The following is a 20,879-nucleotide window of genomic DNA, read 5'->3' on the forward strand; positions in this document are numbered from 1 at the left end:
AGGAGTCTGGGAGAAAGAAGGGTCCTACCATGTACACCTCTGTTCATATTTCCTAGGAAATAAGTTGAACTGTATTAATGGAATCTTACCACATCACAAGTGTGCAAAAGAACTGCTGCCTTAGTCTAGCAAAATACATGGGGTGGGAGACGAGGACTTTTTTTCAGCCAGAACTCAGTTCTAGCAACTCTCAGGGGGGCACCATTGCCATTCTAAGAGAACAAGGGGGGCACTCATGTTGAGTTCTGGCACCTCTTTTTCTAGAAAAATAGCACTGTGGCATAGGGTAACTTCCTGTTCACAATGCATGACCACGGAGTTAGCCAGGAAACCCAAATTCAAAGCTAGTGATACTTGGCTGTCAGATTGGTTGGTGAGTGTGTATTGTCAGTGTGTTGGTTGAGCTTTAATAACCACAGTCATCCCTATCCCCAAAGCGCTAATAAAGAACTCATGCAAAGGTTATACTTTGTGTTACACAGATCCTTTTAAATTTCGAAGGCTCACATTTAAAGGCTGTGCAACTGAAGACTTGTGTGCCCTTAATGGAAAAAACATACTACACGGTAGCTTTGGACTGACTCAAATTGACGCAAAATGCTGGAATGCTGAGATATCCACAGACAATCGACCTTGAGGGGTAAATACAAGACAGCAAAGCTCTCCTCCTTGTTAATTCCACCATTCATGGTAGCTGCAGAAGAAACTGGGAGCCTAGTGGTGAGAAGAGGAGCTCAGGCCTCATGGGTTTTCTTTTTCACAATTGGTGAAATTCATTATAAAAAAATAAACTCATCAGGCACATCTGAATGTGTATTCTATATCTCTATGCTGAGAAAGGTATTTGAAGTAAAATATGAGAATTTGCATGTTGTTTTGTTCAGCCCCACTTGCATGCCAAGGCCCTGCAACTCTTACAGACAATAATTACACAGAAAAAAATAATTTTTGTTTATGGGTTCTAATAGGCCACAGATTTATTGTTTACAGATGCGGGTGGTTTGGCTTAGGCATTGGGTGAAGCCAGACTATATCTTGACACGTGCCCATCTGCAGGGTAAACCACCAATAGGGGAAGCCCTATGACGTACATCAAATAGGGACCCTCTGAGGGCTCCCCATTGGGGCAGTGACATTCCAACAGCCCACGTCCAGGCATTGGATAGAATCCACACCCCCAGGTCCCTTTAATAGGATACCCTTAGTGAGGAGGGGCAGGCAAAGGCTACACCCTCCCATCCATCCAAACAAAGCCTTACCCAATGCATAACCTTGCAAAGTTGTGTTGATTGCTTCCAGGTAGGCAAAAAACAAAAGGCTGGTGCCACCCAGCTGATCTTCTTTCCATTGATCTTCTTTCCTGACCCAAATAAATTGTTTCATTTTCCTTTTTACACAAAAATTATAAAAGAAGCCAACTATTTTTTATTAATAATAAATGGCAATGGCAATCCAGATATTAAAGAAAATGCAGACAAGCATCTATTGAAAGTGATACTACATTGGCAAGCTCACCACAAGCAAGAATACTAGGGTGTGGGTTATAGCACAAGGGAGAACAAACAACAACAAACAACACAGGGGGAGGTCCATTGTCAAGGATGTAATCAAAGAAATAACATTACGTACACCTTATCTCATAATAAAAGAAAAGGAATTAATTTAAATAAAAACAAAAACAAAGAGAGAAAGAGAAAAGAAAACATCAAGGGAAAAACAAAAGGAAAAAGAAAAGGAAAGGAAAAAGAGAAATCAGCAATATATTTTCTCTAATCTAACATTACAACTTTACCTCCAATAACTCTCACAACCATTTCTCCATATTCAACAATAATAAATCTTTTAATATTTGTCCACAGTTGTTTCTCCATTGTGATAAAATATAAAAATAATATCCCATAGTTCTTTACTTATTATGTATTCATTAATTCACACCCACTTTTGTCCCTTCTATTGCCATTTCATTCTCCATCTCATCAATCAAACCTCTAATTATTTTTATTTACTCATAAAGCAATTGCAGAAGGATGCCAACAGTGAATGGAATGTCAACCAATGTATTTGGCATACAGAATATTCTTGATCTTAGTTACAATTCATTCTCCCTCTTAATATCTTCACAGTCTCCACCTTAGTAATTTCAATATCACATTTCTATCTTCATTACTTCTCAACTTTATCTCTTAACATACCACAGTCTTTTCTCACAGAGGAAATGTGTACTGTAGAATAAAAATTACTTTCATTTGAGAAGTGACACTTTGACCCTGCTGCCTGCACACCGCAAAGCCCAATGAGCCTCAGTTCTCCTTCCTTCCTGCCCACCCAAACCCCAACCCAGAAGAACGAGGCTTGACAACCATATGTCAGGAGTGCTCTGATGGTGTTTCCTGCTTGGGGGGAGCAAGAGGGAGAGAACAGCACACATGCAATAGCCAGCGGCACTGCTTTAAAAGACGGCCATTGCTTTAAAAGACAGGGAGCCCCTGCGCTGGTGGGTGAGTTATGATTCTTCCCCACCCCTTGCCTTCCAAAGCTAGCAGCCTCTTTGCCTTATTTAAGCAACTTTTCCTGTGGTGTTGGGGAAGGAGAAGGAGGAGATGATAGTGGCCATCAAATACAGTATACTAGAGGTTTCTTTACAGTACACCCATATCAAACTTCAAAGTAGGAGGGTAACTCTAGAGATCAGATGAAAAACTTTGTGGCAAAAGGTGTGGCCCACAGTATACCCCACAACAAAGGTGAAAGTAGGAACCTCCTTCTCCACAGTCTTTCCAACATAATGGTGAGCTTGATGGATTTATCTTTGCAAGACGTGTGGAGGTCCATGCCAGCAAAAGGTAATTTTAAGGGAAATTTCCTGGAGGTGAGAAGAAATTTGTTTTTAGAGATGGATTACACCATATAGATTTCCATGCTTTTTCACTATTGAGGTTCCTATGTCAGTCTCCCATCTCTTCCACGTTGTCCACAAAGTCGTCTAATATCATACCATTTATCACCGAAACTGCCTGTCATGGCTATGTCTGTTACATAGCGATTCAAAAGCTGTCAAGAGTCTCAAGCCTTCACCATTGCATTCCAGAGACTTTGCAAAAGTACATCTTGTGAGTTTGCTTCCTTTTTCTTAAAGCCGTTAATACCCGGGGAATCTGCGCTCCACAAGACGAAAAAATCGCAAGACGAAGCAACTCACGGAACGAATTAATTTCGTCTTGCGAGGCACCACTGTACAGTTGTAACCAGGACCATTTAATGCCTTTTGTCTTTCCTTCATGTCCTCTTCTGAGATTGCTTTACCACCTACAAACAAATCTCTAATCCTATAGAAACCATTTGTTTCAAGATCTCCAAATGGGTTATACTGTATTTGTTTGCATGTTTAAATAAGGGGTGATCTAGCAGGGGCATCAGTGATGAAGGCCTAGGAGCCAATACGGAGTTCCAATTCCACCACACCATCAATGTTACTTTGCAAAATGGGTTGTCCCCCTTTTTGTGTTCCATTTGAGGCAGCTTCAGGAAGGGCAGAGCACGTACTGATGGTCTTGTGTGGGTACTTTCTCTCTGTGCCCATGCAATATCTACTTTGCCTTTAATGAGTGGCATCAATGATTTAATTTGGAAAGCTGCATAGTATAATGCAAGATTGGGTATTCCTAGACATTCTTTATTGCTATGTCTAAATAAGATTATTTAACTGAGTCCGGGTCTTTTTCCTAATGAGATAAAGGAGATTAATTTGTTTTGCCATTTTTAAAAAAATGTTTATAAAAACTGAAACAGGAATAAGAATTTTGGCAGAACTGACATTTTTATAGCTGCAATATGACCTAGCCAGCTAAGGTTTTTGTGCTTCCATTAAGACAGTTGTTTATTACCATTTTGAGCAAAGACTTATCATTTCTTCATTTTCATTGATTAAGATCAGCTGTAAAGATTATCCTGAGGTATTTAAACCCCCCATGGGCTATTTTTATCTTTGACATTTCTGTCAGCTGCTTTTGACCTGCTCCATATTTAATTTGTAGTCCTGAAATTCAATGGAAACTTTCAAAATGTTCTTTCAAAGATTAAAGCACAACAACTGGATCTTGCCCAATTACCAATGTATCATACGCAAAAAAATCTACTTTTTATTAAACATTTCCTATTTTCACTCCCTTCACAGAGGCAAATAGTTGTATAGCTAAGATCTTTATTGCCACTGCAAAAAGCAGTGGTGACCCTGTTGAGGTTTCTTGGAGCATCAGCATATCCATTTACCATGATTATAGCTGAATTCTAATTTAGAAAGTAAGAGATTCAAATAGGTCCCCTCAACTCTGTCAAACACTTTAAAGGCATCAAGTGAAATTAATGCCCCTGGAGTGTTTCCTAGCTGCAGGTCATAGATTATATCAAGAACTCTTATAGAGTCTGCTGTATTTCTTAAGGGTATGAATCCTGTTTGATCTGTGGTGATGTATTGACCTATGAAGACATTTAATCTCTTAACCATCACAGCTGTGAATAGTTTTGCATCCATGTTTATTAAAGCAATCGTTCTATATAAATCAGTTTGGTGGAGTCTTTCATTTATAACCATTTTTATTAATTTTTCAGTTTATACATCTCAAAATAAACATTTTACATGTAACTAATAATAATAATAATAATAATAATAATAATAATAATAATTTATTATTTATACCCTGCCCATCTGGCTGGGCCTCCCCAGCCACTCTGGGCAGCTTCCATAGAAAACAAAAATACAATAAAATATCACACGTTAAAAACTTCCCTGAACAGGGCTGCCTTAAGATGTCTTCTGAATACCAGGTAGTTGTTTATCACTTTGACATCGGCTGGAAGAGCGTTCCACAGGGTGGGCGCCACTACCGAGAAGGCCCTCTGCCTGGTTCCCTGTAGCTTTACTTCTCGCAATGAGGGAACCGCCAGAAGGCTCTCGGCGCTAGACCTTAGCGTCCGGGGAGAATGATGGGGGTGGAGACGCTCCTTCAGGTATACTGGACCGAGGCCGTTTAGGGCTTTAAATGTCAGCACCAACACTTTGAATTGTGCTCAGAAACGTACTGGGAGCCAATGTAGGTCTTTCAAGACCGGTGTTATATGGTCTCGGCGGCCGCCCCCACTCACCAGTCTAGCTGCCGCATTCTGGATTAGTTGTAGTTTCCGAGTCACCTTCAAAGGTAGCCCCACGTAGAGTGCATTGCAGTAGTCCAAGCAGGAGATAACCAGAGCATGCACCACTCTGGCGAGACAGTCCGCAGGCAGATAGGGTCTCAGCCTACGTACCAGATGGAGCTGGTAAACAGCTGCCCTGGACACAGATTTGACCTATGCCTCCATGGACAGCTGTGAGTCCAAAATGATTCCCAGGCTGCGCACCTGGTCCTTCAGGGGCACAGTTACCCCATTCAGGACCAGGGAATCCTCCACACCTGCCCGCCTCCTGTCCCCCGAAAGCAGCACTTCTGTCTTGTCAGGATTCAACCTCAATCTGTTAGCTGCCATCCATCCTCCAACAGGACCTTCACCACCTTCACTGGTTCTGATTTAAAAGAGAGGTAGAGCTGGGTATCATCTGCATACTGATGAACACCCAGCCCAAACCTCCTGATGATCTCTCCCAGTGACTGCATGTAAATGTTGAAAAGCATGGGGGAGAGGACAGAACCCTGAGGCACCCCACAAGTGAGAGCCCAGGGGTCTGAACACTCATCCCCCACCACCACTTTCTGAACACGGCCCAGGAGGAAAGAGCAGAACCACTGTATGACAGTGCCCCCAGCTCCCAGCCCCTCAAGACGGTCCAGAAGGATGTTATGGTCGATGGTATCAAACGCCGCTGAGAGATCCAGCAGAACTAGGAAACAGCTCTCACCTTTGTCCCTAGCCCGCCGAAGATCATCAACCAGTGCGACCAAGGCAGTTTCAGTCCCATGATGAGGCCTAAATCACGACTGGAAGGGATCCAAATGGTCCGCTTCTTCCAGGCGTGTCTGGAGTTGTTCGGCCACCGCTCACTCAATCACCTTGCCCAAGAATGGAAGATTTGAAACTGGGCGATAGTTGGCCATCGTGGCCGCATCTAAAGATGGTTTTTTAAGAAGCAGTTTAATAACCGCCTCTTTCAGCGGGTCTGGGAAGGCTCCCTCACGGAGGGAAGCATTCACTACCCCACGCAGCCCATCGCCCAGTCCTTCCCGGCTAGCTTTTATAGGCCAGGATGGGCAAGGATCCAGGAGACAGGTGGTTGGCTTCACTCGTCCAAGCAGCCTGTCCACATCCTCGGAGGTAACAGATTGGAATTGATCCCACTCAACTTGACTAGACAGAACTCTAGCACTCTCCTGCCCCGGCCCTGCTCCCATGGTGGAGTCTACTTCTTCCCGAATCTGAGCGATTTTATCTGCAAAAAACTCCTGCTGCTGTTTTCTGCAGATGCAATAGAGGCGGTGAAGAAATTCTTCTTCGCCGTTGCTATCGCCACTTGGTAGGCTCAACGTTGAGCTCTAACTTGTGTCCAGTCAGATTCGGAATGAGTTATCCGCCACCGGCGCTCTAGCCGTCTCAACGTTTGTTTCATTGCCCTCAGATCCGTGGAAAACCACGGGGCTGTCCGGGCTCCATGCAATCGGAGAGGGCGCTTCGGAGCCAAACAGTCAATAGCCCTGGTTAACTCCACATTCCAGCGGGCCACCAGGGAATCGGCTGAAAGGCCATCAACATGGCATAAAGCATCCCTTACCACTCTCTGGAAACCATTTGGATTCATTAAGTGGCAGGGGCGGACCATCCGAATTGGTCCCACCTCCCTGCAGAGGGGATGGGTCGCAGAGAAGTCCAGTTGCACCAGGAAGTGATCTGACCATGGCACTTCTTTCATTTCGCTTTTACTTAGTGTCAGATCACCAACATCCATAGAGGTAAACACCAGGTCCAAGGCATGTCCGTGATTATGGGTTGGGCCAGACTACTTCAGGGCAGCCCCATGGAGGCCATGCTTTCCACGAAGTCCCGAGCGGCCCCTTGTAAGGTCGTGTCGGCATGGATGTTAAAATCCCCTAGGACGACCAAGCTAGGTGTCTCCAGGAGAACATCCACCACAACCTGAAGCAGCTCGGGCAGGGAATCCTTGGTGCAGCGGGGAGGTCAGTACACCAAAAGGAATCCCGTACTGCCCCTATTGCCCACCTTCCAGAACATGCACTCAGAAAACTGGGTCTTCCCAATAGGACGCCTGGTGCAAACTAATGACTTCCTAAAAATCACTGCAACCCCCCCTCCCCGCCCACATGACCTGGGTTGCTGTGCGTAAGAGAAACCTGGTGGACAAGCAGCGGCAAGGACAGGCCCATCTGCTTCATCCAACCAAGTCTCTGTTAGACATGCCAGGTCAAGTCCTCCATCCATGATCAAGTCATGGATGGCAGTAGTCTTATGAATCATTGACCTGGCATTGCACAGCAGCACCTTCAGGTCATGTGGGTATCCCTTGCTGATTCTAGTATCCATCCGGTCAGGACCAGACCCGGAGGCAAGGATAGTCCTCAGACAACGACTAAACCTGCCCCCTCTGTAATGACATGGTCTAGTCTTAGCGTAACTCCTCCTCCTACCCGTGACCACTGAGATCAGTTGTCCCAGTGCATCCCCCCCCCTGTGGAACATGCCCCAGCCATTTTGTGGGCTGGGGCCCACTCCCCGGAAGCCCTGAACCCTCCCCCTAAGAACAAAATAACACCTTAAACAAACAAAACCAATAAAACAATACAAACAAAAAATGTAAAAATTACAAAACATCAAAATAATAATTTAAAAAAAATCCCCAAGCCCAACCAAACATCCATCCCACCCCCACCCCCCACATATAATTTTTTTTTTTTAAAAAAAGAAAACATTTTAAAAACACTCTGCCCCTCCGGCAGTAACAACAACTGTCCTAGTGAGGCCTGTCAGGCCTCGCCTCAGGCCAGGTGGTAAGTGGCAGGAAGGAGCAGGGCCCTCAGGCACTCAGGGGAGTCTTCCTGGGCAGCAGGCAACAGGCAGCAAGCAGCAAGCAGTCCTTGTGAGGCTTCAGGCCCCGCCCCAGGCCAGATGGTAAGCGGCAAGAGCAGGGCCCTCAAGCACTCATTCAGGGGAGTCCTCCTGGGCAGCAGGCAGCAAGCAGCAAGCAGTCCTTGTGAGGCTTCAGGCCCCGCCCCAGGCCAGATGGTAAGTGGCAAGAGCAGGGCCCTCAAGCACTCATTCAGGGGAGTCCTCCTGGGCAGCAGGCAGCAAGCAGCAAGCAGTCCTTGTGAGGCTTCAGGCCCCGCCCCAGGCCAGATGGTAAGCGGCAAGAGAAGGGTCCTCAAGCACTCACTCAGGCGAGTCCTGCTTCCCTGCTTTCCCTTTCATGGTTCATTTTACTTATCTATCGTAAAATTACTTTCCCCCAAAAACCCAGAGTCCTTTTTGTTGGGGATAATCCAAACTGAAATTCCCAGGTGCCAGAAAAGCTTATTTATGTATGCAAAAAATGTGCCCTGTGTTTCGTTAGCCCCCAAATGGAAAGTTAGTGAGGTCCCAACTAAAGAGGATTGGCAATTGAAGTTGACAGAATATGCACAACTTGCAGATTTAACATATAGAACAAGAGAGCAAGAAAAACACACATTTAAGGAAGATTGGAAAACATTTATTGACTAAATGGAGAACAAATGTGTATAGCTGAAAACGCTGAAAGCATTTATAAAAATTTAACAGAGTAAATAATTGATGGTGGATGTAAAAGTGGAAAATTGATTTGAATGGGTATAGTAAGGGAAGTCATTGGATATTTTAAAGTTTTATAAGGTTTATTTGAAATTGTAAAACAGAAAATGTAATAAAAACTATTACAAAAAATGTAGGTCTATTGACTCGAAATGTAATTTCATTGTAATGTTTCCAATATTTTTAACTGAATGAATGAGGGTCATTTCAAATTTACCAAACAGAATTATTAAAATGAGATAAACTAGGAGAAGAGCTGCTACTCTTTGAAACAACAATGCTGGGGATTTGTTTTTCTTGAAGCATTTTTTTAATGCAACTGCTGCATTTAAACTTGTAAAATACATTAATTTGAAATACTGCAGAACTTCCTTCAGGTCCAATCTATAAATCGAAACTTTTCTTTTTCTTTCTTTTTTTAAAAATAATATTTATTGAAATTTCCAAGAAAAAAAAGAGAGAGAGAAAAAAGAAATTACATAATCCAAAAAAAGAACAAAAAAAAATACAAAGTGCAGAAAAAAAAACAAAGGGAAAATAAGAACAGATTAAAAACAAATCCCTCTTTCTCTGTCCTATAATTCATTTACTTATTTCCATGACTTCCTCACACCTCCCTCCTTTGTATTCCAATTCAAATAGTTAATTCAGCAAATTTTTCCCTCCTTGTTTTATTTTCTTCTTTATCTTAAACATATTATATCATTCTATTTCCCATCTAATTATCAAGCCATTTTTTGCATATTCCTTTTTAACCTTATTGTTAAAAATCACTTCGTTTCATTCCTACTTCATTTTAACATCCATTGATTTTACACTGTTTCTGCAAATAGTCCTTAAATTTCTTCCCATAAAATTTCAAAATTTAGACCATATTTATACTTAACTTCTTCAAACCTTTCTACTAACGCCAATTATTTCCTTTCCAACAAATTTCATTACTATCAAACTAATTCCAAAAATAAAAAGAAGTTCTCCTCAAGTTTTTATCCAACGTCCCTTCTTCCTGGTTTCGGGTTATGTCAGTCCTTTCATTCTCACGTCCAGTCCATCAATCTGGTGTTCTGATATCCGAGGCTCTTAAGTAACTTCCATGCCCCCTCTGCAGATTTTCTTGTTCCTGTTTATTCTTACACCCTTCCCTGTCCCTTGTTGGTTTCTTTCATAATTTCTTCCCTTTCTCCTTGGGAGGTGGGCTTCCGGGGAACTCCAACCGGTAATAATCTCCATTTTCTTTCATCAGGCTAGCCCATTCCCCAGAGTCCCACTCCCCCAGATTAATTTTGTAATCCAAAAAATAGTTGTTCCAGAAGTAGTTGTCGACCCATTCCAGAGTCCCGCCAGAGCTCAAAGCTTCCTTAACTCCAAACACTTGACACATCATATTCAATCTTGCAGTACTGCGACTTTTGGTCAAGCAGGAAGTTAGGTTTCTCCATCTGTATCTTTTGAAGTGCAATCACAACCTCTTCCGTCATCATCTGCCCTTGAACTTGCCCTGTCAAGCCAGCTTCCTGAGTTAGTTGTTGTGGAGCTTCTTTATCCTTATTTTCTGTTAGTTCATATTTACTGGCTACAACAGACATAGAGTCTAGTTTTTCGTTCATTAAGTCCATTTTCTCATGCAGCTGCTGTAGCTTAGCATTTATTCTGCCAAGGGCAGACAACAAGGTTTCTTCCCGGCACATTGCTGTTCAAGGTCAGGCGGCTGGTCCCACTGTCTAATTCCCAGAATTGTAGAATTTCACTATAAACTGCAGCAACAAATTGACAAGCTCCCTCTAGGGGACACAATTTCAGTTCACATCCATCTTTAAAATGTATCCAACAAAGGAAAATTTACTTTCGGTTTTCAAATACTTTGTTTCCTTAACATGCAAAATGCAGAAAGCGGCATTAAAGTTAATTTATTTCTCTTCTTTTTACTATCTGTCAAGAGTAAACCACTTTCAATCGATGGGCATCTCCAAAACTTTCTGTCCTGACACCCTGTCCCCAGGTTTGGGACGATGGAGACTTATGTTCCTTTACTCTCTCCCCGCAGGATTAGGAAATCAGAGATTTCCCCCCCTTTTCCCCTGCTGTCAAGGGGGATTTTGTTGTATATGAATGCAGGAAATTTCAGTCTTTAAGTCAATTTTCCAGGCTAATTAGCTTATAAGGTCTTTGCTTCAGTCTATTTACAAAGCGGAAGGCGGACTTCCTATTTAGACCTTCCCGCTTCATGCCTAATTCGTAAATTTTGTCGTTTTCTTAATCAAATCTTCCATTTTTACTCACGGGTATTTTTTGAGTCCAATTATCATCAGGAAAAAGTCAGCCCTCTCCGGTGATGGATGCACGGCTTCCCTCCATGAAAGTAGCAGTCAGTTTGATGCACCGCACTGCTCACCCCACTTCGCTCCGGAGCCCCGAAAAGGGATTTCCCGGCAAAAAGGGGAGGCGCTCTTGGCGCTCTGCTGAACCCCACGACCCCAGGCTCCTCCGCCTGGGGTCTCTAGCGGGCCCCCACCTTCACCGTGGTGGGAAGACCCACCTTTCACGGAGCCCGCTCCTCCAGTCGGAAGAACTCCACCATTCACCGATGGCGCTAACCCGGAAGTCCGAAACTTTCTGAAACATGAAAAACCAATACAGTGGAACGTCGGGTTACATGCGCTTCAGGTTACAGACTCCGCTAACCCAGAAATAGTACCTCAGGTTAAGAACTTTGCTTCAGGATGAAAACAGAAATCGTGGCTCCGGCGGTGTGCAAGCAGCAGGAGGCCCCATTAGCTAAAGTGGTGCTTCAGGTTAAATGCAGATTAGACAAATTGAAGGGGAATAAGGATAGCAATTACTGCTTTGATGACTATATTCTATGTTCATAACTGAAAGTAGTATGATTCCAAATGGTAGTTTCAGGATAACACAGGAGTGGAAAGTGCTTTGGTACTTAAGTGTTGCTTATGTGCTTCCCATAGTCAACTAGTTGGCCATTGTGAGAACAAGATCCTGGACTAATTATAGGTGAATCTCTACATATCAGTTTTATTTAGTTTCTCAATTTTCGAATCTTAAGTCCAACTCTCCTGATGCCTGTATCATTATATATATAAGTTTTAGTGCTAATGAGAAATAACTTTTGCTACCCACTCTGCTTATGCCATGCATAATTTTATCAGTAATATAAATTCTACACCCTTCCAATTCTTCCAGTCAAATGTATGTATTGGTGAGCTATGGGGTCAAAACATGAGCAAAATCTTTGACTAGCTGATCCAGGAGAAGGAAAACTCTGATCCTGAAGCTCCTCTGAGATGATGAAAAGAATGCTAGTTAGGGGATGTGGGTGGCGCTGTAGGTTAAACCACAGAGCCTAGGACTTGCTGATCAGAATGTTGGCGGTTTGAATCCCCACGACGGGGTAATCTCCCGTTGCTCGGTCCCTGCACCTGTCAATCTAGAAGTTCGAAAGCACATCAAAGTGCAAGTAGATAAATAGGTACCCCTCTGGCGGGAAGGTAAACGGCGTTACAGTGCGCTGCTCTGGTTTGCCAGAAGCAGCTTAGTCTAAAAAAAAAGAAAGAAAATAATGCTAGTTGTCTGATTTCCACTCACCTGGGGGAAGGATGACCAGGAGGAGGGATGTGCCCAGGAGTTCCTTCATAACACTGTAATAAGCAAGAGCCAGGAAGAGCTGGACCACCGCAGGCAACTGACACAGAAAAGAGTCCATTCAGATGAATTTAAAGGAGAAGGAAAGGGCCCTGAGGGCAACACTTGGGAAACCTGGTTTCCTGGGATGTGGTAAGTAGTGTTAGGATTTTTATCCACCCAAGTTGCTCAGTAGTAGTTCTCTGGTTGTTTATATCATGTGAGTGCCTGAGAGTATGAGACAGGAAGTCTCAGTACTGTTGGAGTTTTGCGGGAGTGTTTAGTTTCACTTCTGTGTGTTATGCTGTTCTGTACTGCTGCTGAGAGAGCACAGATGTGCTGATGGATTCTTTGTATATAGACTGTTAATAAAGTAGTTAAAAGACACCTGCTTCTTGGGAGAAAAGCCATGACAAACCTAGACAGCATCTTAAAAAGCAGAGACATCACCTTGCCAACAAAGGTCCGCATAGTTAAAGCTATGGTTTTCCCAGTAGTGATGTATGGAAGTGAGAGCTGGACCATAAAGAAGGCTGATCACCGAAGAATTGATGCTTTTGAATTATGGTGCTGGAGGAGACTCTTGAGAGTCCCATGGACTGCAAGAAGATCAAACCTATCAATTCGTAAGGAAATCAGCCCTGAGTGCTCACTGGAAGGACAGATCCTGAAACTGAGACTCCAATACTTGAGCTACCTCATGAGAAGACCCATGCAGACTCCCCATATGAAATCACAATCTTCTTAGAACTGCTGGAGGGGCTGTGGTACAAGAAACACCTTTTCCCACCTATACTGGGACTGCCCACGCTTATTCAAATTCTCTACAATGGTTTGTAAAAAATGCAATAAAACCAACAACCCCCCCACCAAAATATTAAAAGATCCCATTACACCTTCAACACAACTTTTAAAAACACAGTTATGGCATGACTGTTTGAAAGGTTTCCACTCTCTTGAATTCTTGGCATTGATTCTGTTGTCTGCTGGAACCCCAGTTGCCCCCATTTAGAAGATTTCACAGAATTTGAGAGTTTGGGTTTCTTCTAAAACTATGTGGTGGTCAACATTGGTTGAAAATCATGACTTACTTGTTGCCAAAGCTTAGAAGACCCTAAAAATTTCTGTGCTGTTGGGTGGGATTTTATCATATATACAGCAAATACAGGTACCCAGGACTCCCTCTACAGTGGTACCTCAGGTTAAGTACTTAATTCGTTCCGGAGGTCCATACTTTACCTGAAACTGTACTTAACCTAAAGCACCACTTTAGCAAATGGGGCCTGCTGCTGCTGCCCCGCTGCCGGAGCACGATTTCTGTTGTCATCCTGAAGCAAAGTTCTTAACCTGAAGCACAATTTCTCAGTTAGCAGAGTCGGTAACCTGGAGCGTATGTAACCTGAAGCGTATGTAACCCAAGGTACCACTGTATATGTGAAATTTGGCTTTTGTATTGTTCTTAAGTACTTTTCCAAGTAAATATTACATCTCTCCTGGATATACTGCAATGCCGTTTTGTATTTCTTGTGGTTTTTCATATTGATTTGTTTGATTTTATTATAGTTCAATAAAATAGAAATAAAATTGAGGAGATAAGTATGTGTGCCAGCTTGAGCTCCTTGGAAAAAAATGTGAATATGAGGTGTTAGTGGAGGGATAGGACCACGGGGGTAGTTTTTCTTGGGTAGTTTGTCCACCTTTGGTCCTCACCCAGCACTCAAGTCTCCCCTGTGGGTCATAGAAGCTGTCAGCATTCGACAGCTGCCACATCCTGGGAACAGCTTCAGCTGGGTGGCTAAGCCAAGTGAGGGTAGCTGATGGGTCCCAAACCTTCAGTGAGTTCGGACTTTCCTTACATGTGATAACAGGCTCCATCAGTTTGAGTGGGCAAAACCCATCATGGGTCCAGCAGGCATGAAAGTGATTCCTGAACATGTTGTAGAAGAAAGTGAGCAACTGATGGCTCTGGTTAAAACCTGAGAAGGTAGCTGATCCAGGAGAAGGAATACTCTGATCCTTAACCTACTTGTCTTGTGGGATATATTTATGGGGGGGGGAGGCTAAGAAATAAACCCGACACCAATCCAGAGTGGAGTCCATAAGACAGTTGGATGGCATATGGAAGTCCTTATGGCAACTCCTGCAGCCAAGCTGTTGCCAAATGTCTTGCTCTGCTTTCTTTTGGACCATTTCAGTGAGTCTAAGAGAGTAGTCTTGTCATTCAGGCAGCCCAGGACGTCCATACTCACTCTCATGTTTGCACCCGGGGGAAGTAATTTTGGTGCTGCTAATGAAGCAGTCCAGGTGCACTCAATTGTCTCTTGAGACAGACAGATGCCAATCATCATCATCATCATCATCATCATCATCATCATCATCAGTGCTCTCTCTTTTAAAGAAAAATAGGTGCCAGTAGTCACCATGAAGTTGCTGCAATAAGTGCCACACTTTTAACATTCGGGGGGAGGTGCTGGTACTGTGTACCCTTGAGTATCCCTCCCCAAATCCGGAAGAAGAAGGAGGAGGAGGAGGAGGAGGAGGAGGAGGAGGAGGAGGAGGAGGAGGAGGAGAAAGATTTTTTGTCACGCTTAATCTACAGATCATCTCTGGACACTTGGGAGTACATATCATGCAAATATCTCACATAGTCTCCATATGCCCAATTGTTTCATTTCTATATCAATATTAACTCATTTGTGGGTTCAAAATGACATAAAAGATTAAATTACTCAAAGTATCATCTCATCTTCACATTATAAGGGAGGGTGAGGGCATTGGAAGAAACAGGGAGAGACTCAAAGTGGCATCCAATACTTTACAAAAACAAAAACACGCATATTAGTGTTTGGTACCATCACATCAAATTGTGTGATGATAACTTTAGAAGTGTCTAAATCTGTTCAGTTTGGAAATATTCAGTCTGCCATATTGACTCATAATGGCATCTGATGGTTTCCTAATGTACACCACAACACAATCCTCACTCCAGAAACCATCATGCCAAATTTTGCGATGAAGTAATCAGTGCAGTTTGGAAAAGCTTGGCACGACATTTTTATTCAAAATGGCTTCTGATGGTAACCAAACATGAAGTAAATCTGGCTTCTTCACCTTGAAAACTGTCATGCCAAATTGACATCAATGTCTCAGGAAGAGTTTAAATGCATAGGGAACAGATGGATGGAGAGATGGGCAGTACCGTATTTTTCGCTCTATAACACACACCTGACCATAACACGCACGTAGTTTTTAGAGGAGGAAAACAAGAAAAAAAACAGTGGATGTATGATTTTTGTGGTTCATGCTGTGGCCACAGACATGTGATCTGACGGTGAGTTTGGGGTAGCCCAATGCAAAAATCCTGAGGATCCATGTGGATCCATGCTTTGTAACCACGTTTTTGCGCCATTGCGGCCCCATGAAACAGTGGGTGCATGTGTTTTTTGTGCAGGCTGTAGCCTTGGATATGCTATGTGATCTGATGGTGAATTTGGGGTGACCTAGTGCAAAAATCCTGAGGATCCATGTGGATCCGTGCTTTGTAACCACGTTTTAAGTAGGGAGGGAAGGAAAAGAACTCAAGGGACAAGGAGCACGCGTGGGGGGTGTGGAGAAGGATGCTGCTAATAATGCAGGAGAGGCTCCTCTCCGGCTTTGCTCCTTTAGAACAAGCAGGCTCTGCGTCTCTCCCTCCTCCCCGGCAAGGAAACCATGATAGTAACCACTCTGAGACAAATCAAGAAAAATTGCAACCAACACTCTCCCCCAACAAGCGCAGTGAGGTCAAAACACACACACACACACAGAGAGAACTGGCCCTAAAGTCGCAGGGTGCTGGAAGTCACAGGGGCGCTGGGGGAGTGAACGGGAAGCAAGAGAAGGAGAAGGAGCCCTCACACACACAGAGAGACACACAGAGCGTCGATTCTAAAGTCGCAGGGGCGCAGGGAGATTGAACGGAAGCAAGAGAAGGAGAAGGAGCCCTCACACACAGAGAGACACACAGAGTGTCAATTCTAAAGTCGCAGGGGCGCAGGGAGAGTGAACGGGAAGCAAGAGAAGGAGAAGGAGCCCTCTCACACACACAGACACACAGAGTGTCAATTCTAAAGTCGGAGGGAGAGCGCAGGGGCGCAGGGAGAGTGAACGGGAAGCAGGTTTAGGAGAAAGATAGCTCAAGCACACACACACACAGCCCCTACAGTGGCTAATCCAAAATCGGACAGCAAAAAACTGCAGGCAGGGACAGAGAGCACGGGGTTGTTTTAAAGCAGCCAACCCCGCTCTGCTTCTCTCCCTCCTCCCGGCTAGGCTGGCTGAAAAGCTTTGCTGCTACTTAGTAGCTCAGTGGGGAGGAGAGAGGAACATAGAGGACGGGGTTGTTTTAAAGCAGCCAACCCCGCTCTGCTTCTCTCCCTCCTCCCCAGCTCGGCTCGCTGACAGGAGCCACTTACACCCGCTTTGCTGTTTCAAAGCGAGCCACGGACTGCTCACAACTGCAGCAGATTCCCCCGCCATCTGTAGGCATTCGCTCCATAACACGCACAGACATTTCCCCTTACTTTCTAGGAGGAAAAATCTGCGTGTTATGGAGCAAAATTTACGGGTACTTTAATCAGTCCTGAACTACAGTTGATTGTTGTTAGTAAAATGATGGCAGAATCGGTTTGGCAACATTTAAGAATAGTTACTAGAATAGTAGTTGCAGTTTGACGCTGAAATAATTCTTCTTGGGAGCTCTGGCCTTTTATAAAACATGACGTGTTCTTCGACCTCTCTTTCCTATCAGGATAAGAAATACTGCCTGGATGCTTTGTTTGGAGAGATTCCCAGTGAGCGCAGATGTCACCAAAGTTTAGTTAGAGAGACGTGGAACATATGAATGCTGCTAGCACTGATTTCAAGCACGTGCAAATAACAAGCTTGCTTCAACTGGAACAAGGAGAAATAATATTCCAGAAGGCAATTATAAAAGCTCACTCTAATGACTCTGGCTCCATTGCCCAATTTTCATTGCATACTGCTGTGTCCCTGGCACAGTTCAAGATCCCTGAGCTATGTCCAGCTTTGCTACCTAGGTAGTCAGCTGTACCGGACTGTGGTTACTTTGATCTGGGGCCTGGAAGATCAGAAAAAAGTATATGCTTCTTTCAACCAAGTTGGACCCGATACCGAGTTAGAGGAAACATAGGAGCACTGCGTCAGCATCAATATGTTGCTCTGTCTATCAATGTCTTAGCAACTTCCCATAGTTCCTTGGACATCAAGTTAATACATAGGTGGTGTAGAATAGCAGAGCAATTGTACAAATTACTTCTGGATAGCGCAATGTTTAGGAAAGGTTTTAGTTAGAGGCAGACATGCCATCACTTGTGGTGGGACTGTCCAAGAATACAGTGGTGCCTCGCAAGACGAAAAGAATCCGTTCCGCGAGTCTCTTCGTCTAGCGGTTTTTTTGTCTTGCGAAGCAAGCCCATTGACGGCTTAGCAGATTAGCGCTATTAGCGGTTTAGCGGCTTTTAGCGGCTTTTAGCGGCGTTTAGCGGCTTATCGGCTTAGCAGATAAGCGGCTTAGCGGCTTAGAAAAAGGGGGGAGGGGAAAAAAACTCGCAGGAACTCACAAGACATTTTCGTCTTGCGAAGCAAGCCCATAGGAAATTCGTTTTGCGAAGCACCTCAAAAACAGAAAACTCTTTCATCTAGTGAGTTTTCCGTCTTGTGAGGCATTCGTCTTGCGGGGCACCACTGTAGAAATTTATGGTGTGGGAATGTTCAGGGGTGCAGGAGATGATATATTGACTAATTATATCCTTATCCAACTTGTGATAACAAGTTCCCAAAATATCAGCAGAGTTTATGACATTTCCCTTTTAAGTTCGCAACGGTAACGTCTGCACAGGTTTGCTAGTTTTTTGACTGGACCATAAGGAATAGAGTTTGGTGACATCGTGATGTATCACCAGCCACACATTAGGATCTGGAGATACATCACAGTTTTAAACACCAAGCTGCATTTGACCCAGCCTCGCAAGGAGCCTGGCTGAAACTGCCCCCACTATCACTGAGGAAGTGGAGGTGGCTTCACCCCAGCACCTCAATGAGTGAAGAATGACACAGCTTTTTTGCGCTGCTGAGCTGCAGGGTACAAAGGCTCCCACCCCCAGCTGAGCAAGCCGCAATGTCCCTCTGGCTTGCACGCCAGCTGGAAGGACAAAGGAGCTCCTGCCGCCCCCCCCCCCCCCAGATGAGCTGAAATATACTCGGAGTCCTGTAGTGACTTCATGCTCTTTATTGCAGCTTCTAAAACAGTGATTGAATTGCCCCCCAAACCTCAGGCTATTATATACATTATTTACACAATGAGTCCTGTCTGATTGGCTGATTCTGCTTCCCTCCTGGAGCCTGATTGGTCTTTTCCTGTGAGCCAGCCAGTTGTTGCATTGTAGGATCCTACTTGCCTGTTGTTCTAGGGCCCAAGCTTAGTACATAAACCCCTCCTCTCTAAGTTCCCATTGCTCCCAGAAGGTTAGCATTCCTAGTTGATGAAGTATGCTGGTCACCTACGTATGCGTTGTGATCTCGGGTGTCTCTCGGTAGGGGTTCCTGGTTCTGGCTCTTGCTTTGGGGCTGCCGGCTATGATGGAGCCATTGGGTCCGGTGCTGCTGGTCCACTCAGTCATGGAACTGGTTCTTGTGGCTGCTCAGCCTCAGGGGTCACTTCTCGACTTCCTTGTTCTGCATCCCTTACCCACTTCTCCTGCTCTATGGGCCTCACCCTTCTGCTATCCCCTTGGGATTCCTCTGTCCAGCCCTCCTCGCTGTTTCCCCCCCCTGGGAATCACCACTGTAGTTGATCGCAGTGGCGGTCAAATGCAGCGAGGCGCTACTCCCAGTCCCCTTGGTGGACCAGTGTATACTGGTAGCTGGTGAGGAAAATCGATCACCTGAGGATGCCGGGTGACATTACCTGAGGGGTCTGCTTCTTGGGGGCAAATAGGCCAAGCAGTGGCTTGTGGTCTGTCACAACGGTAAAGGGGTGCCATATTGGTGTTTTGCAACTTTCTGACCTGTTGCAGGACCTTAGCCAGACCTTAGCAGAGTATATGCAGAGTTCACGAAAGCAATGGGTTGCAGGCAGGATGTACGAAACAGGAACTGGTAACTTGTTACTTATAGGTGTTTAATATATAAATTGGACTTCAAGTTACTATTCACAGGAACAGAACAGAACATGGATCTTTAACTAGCTCTCTCACCACACGACTCTTACTTTGACACTCAACTCTCAATGCTCAACGCTCTACTAACACATTCCAGTCAGAAGGCCATAAATCATTATTCCCGTGAGAGAGCTTGACCAATCCTGGAGCTGTCTCCAGGCCTCTATATCTCCAGGCAGATTTTACTCCTTTATATTGCCTTGGCTGTCGTCCAACTCCTAACCGACTCTGTGTGAAGCTGCACGTATTCAGAATCCCAACATGCCCATACAAGAAATCGTGAAATTTCTTTACTCCCTTTGCGATTGCCAGGCCCTCTTTGTCTATTTGCGAATAATTCCTCTGGAGTGGAGAGGGTCTGGGAAAAGTAAGCTACTGGCACCTCTCTTTCATCCAGAAGTTGCAAGCTCTCGTCAAAGTGCTCCAGGATTGAGTTCGAGACGAGCAGATCTTTGATTGCTTGAAACACAGCCTTCTGCCACTGCCCCCTCAAACAAGGGGCCCGCTTGTCAAGCAGTCTGTGTAGCGGCTCTGCTACCGCTGCCTTGTGGGGTAAGAAGGCATGGTAAAAGTTCAATAGTCCCAAGAAGGTGGAGTTCCACCTTACACTTAGTTGCCGGGGTGCCGCAAATAGCCTGCACCTTGTTCCCAGCTTCACCTTGAGGCCGGCAGTCTGGAAATGGTGCAGGACGGTGCAGAGTCAGTCCCCGAACTCCCCCGGTGTGGCCCCGGTGACCAACACATCATAGAAGAAGGGGGTGATGCCGGGAATTCCTTTGAGGAGAGAGTCCATTCAATTTTGGAATATGGCTGGCACCACACTGACACAAAATTGCAGACGCTTGACACAGAACACACCTCTGTGAATTACAATTGTCGGTGCCTCGGCAGTGCCCTAGTCCACTGGCAACTGCTGATAGGCATGGGCCAGGTCCAGCTTGCCAAAACTCTTAGACCCCGCCAGGGTGGCGAGGACATGGATGACCACTGCCACCGGGTATGTATGAGCCGTAAGGGGCTTGTTTATGGTACATTTGTAGTCTGCGCAGATGTGGACTGAGCCATTGAGCTTGACGGGTGTGACGATTGGCATTTACCAGGGGGCATTAGGCACCGGCTCAAGCACTCCTTGCTCCACGAGCCAGTCTAATTCATCATTGATGCAGAGTTTAAGGGTGAACAGGACCCGGCGGGCCTTGAAGCTGATGGGTCATACGGCAGGGTCTAGTTGTAGGCCAATGGGGGACCAGTATATCATCC

General features: G+C 44.8%; 1 long non-coding RNA gene across 1 annotated transcript in view; it reads left to right on the plus strand.

Annotated features, from left to right (window-relative positions):
• Positions 1 to 20,879, plus strand: part of LOC307221782 — a 479,077-nt gene that overhangs the window by 172,366 nt on the left and 285,832 nt on the right. The window contains exon 2 of the long non-coding RNA XR_013841510.1: positions 16,333 to 16,556. This is a non-coding gene — a long non-coding RNA (uncharacterized lncRNA). The remainder of the gene's footprint in view (positions 1 to 16,332; positions 16,557 to 20,879) is intronic.

The sequence above is a fragment of the Podarcis cretensis genome (assembly GCF_951804945.1).
Source record: "Podarcis cretensis genome assembly, chromosome: 8".
Lineage (NCBI taxonomy): Eukaryota > Metazoa > Chordata > Lepidosauria > Squamata > Lacertidae > Podarcis > Podarcis cretensis.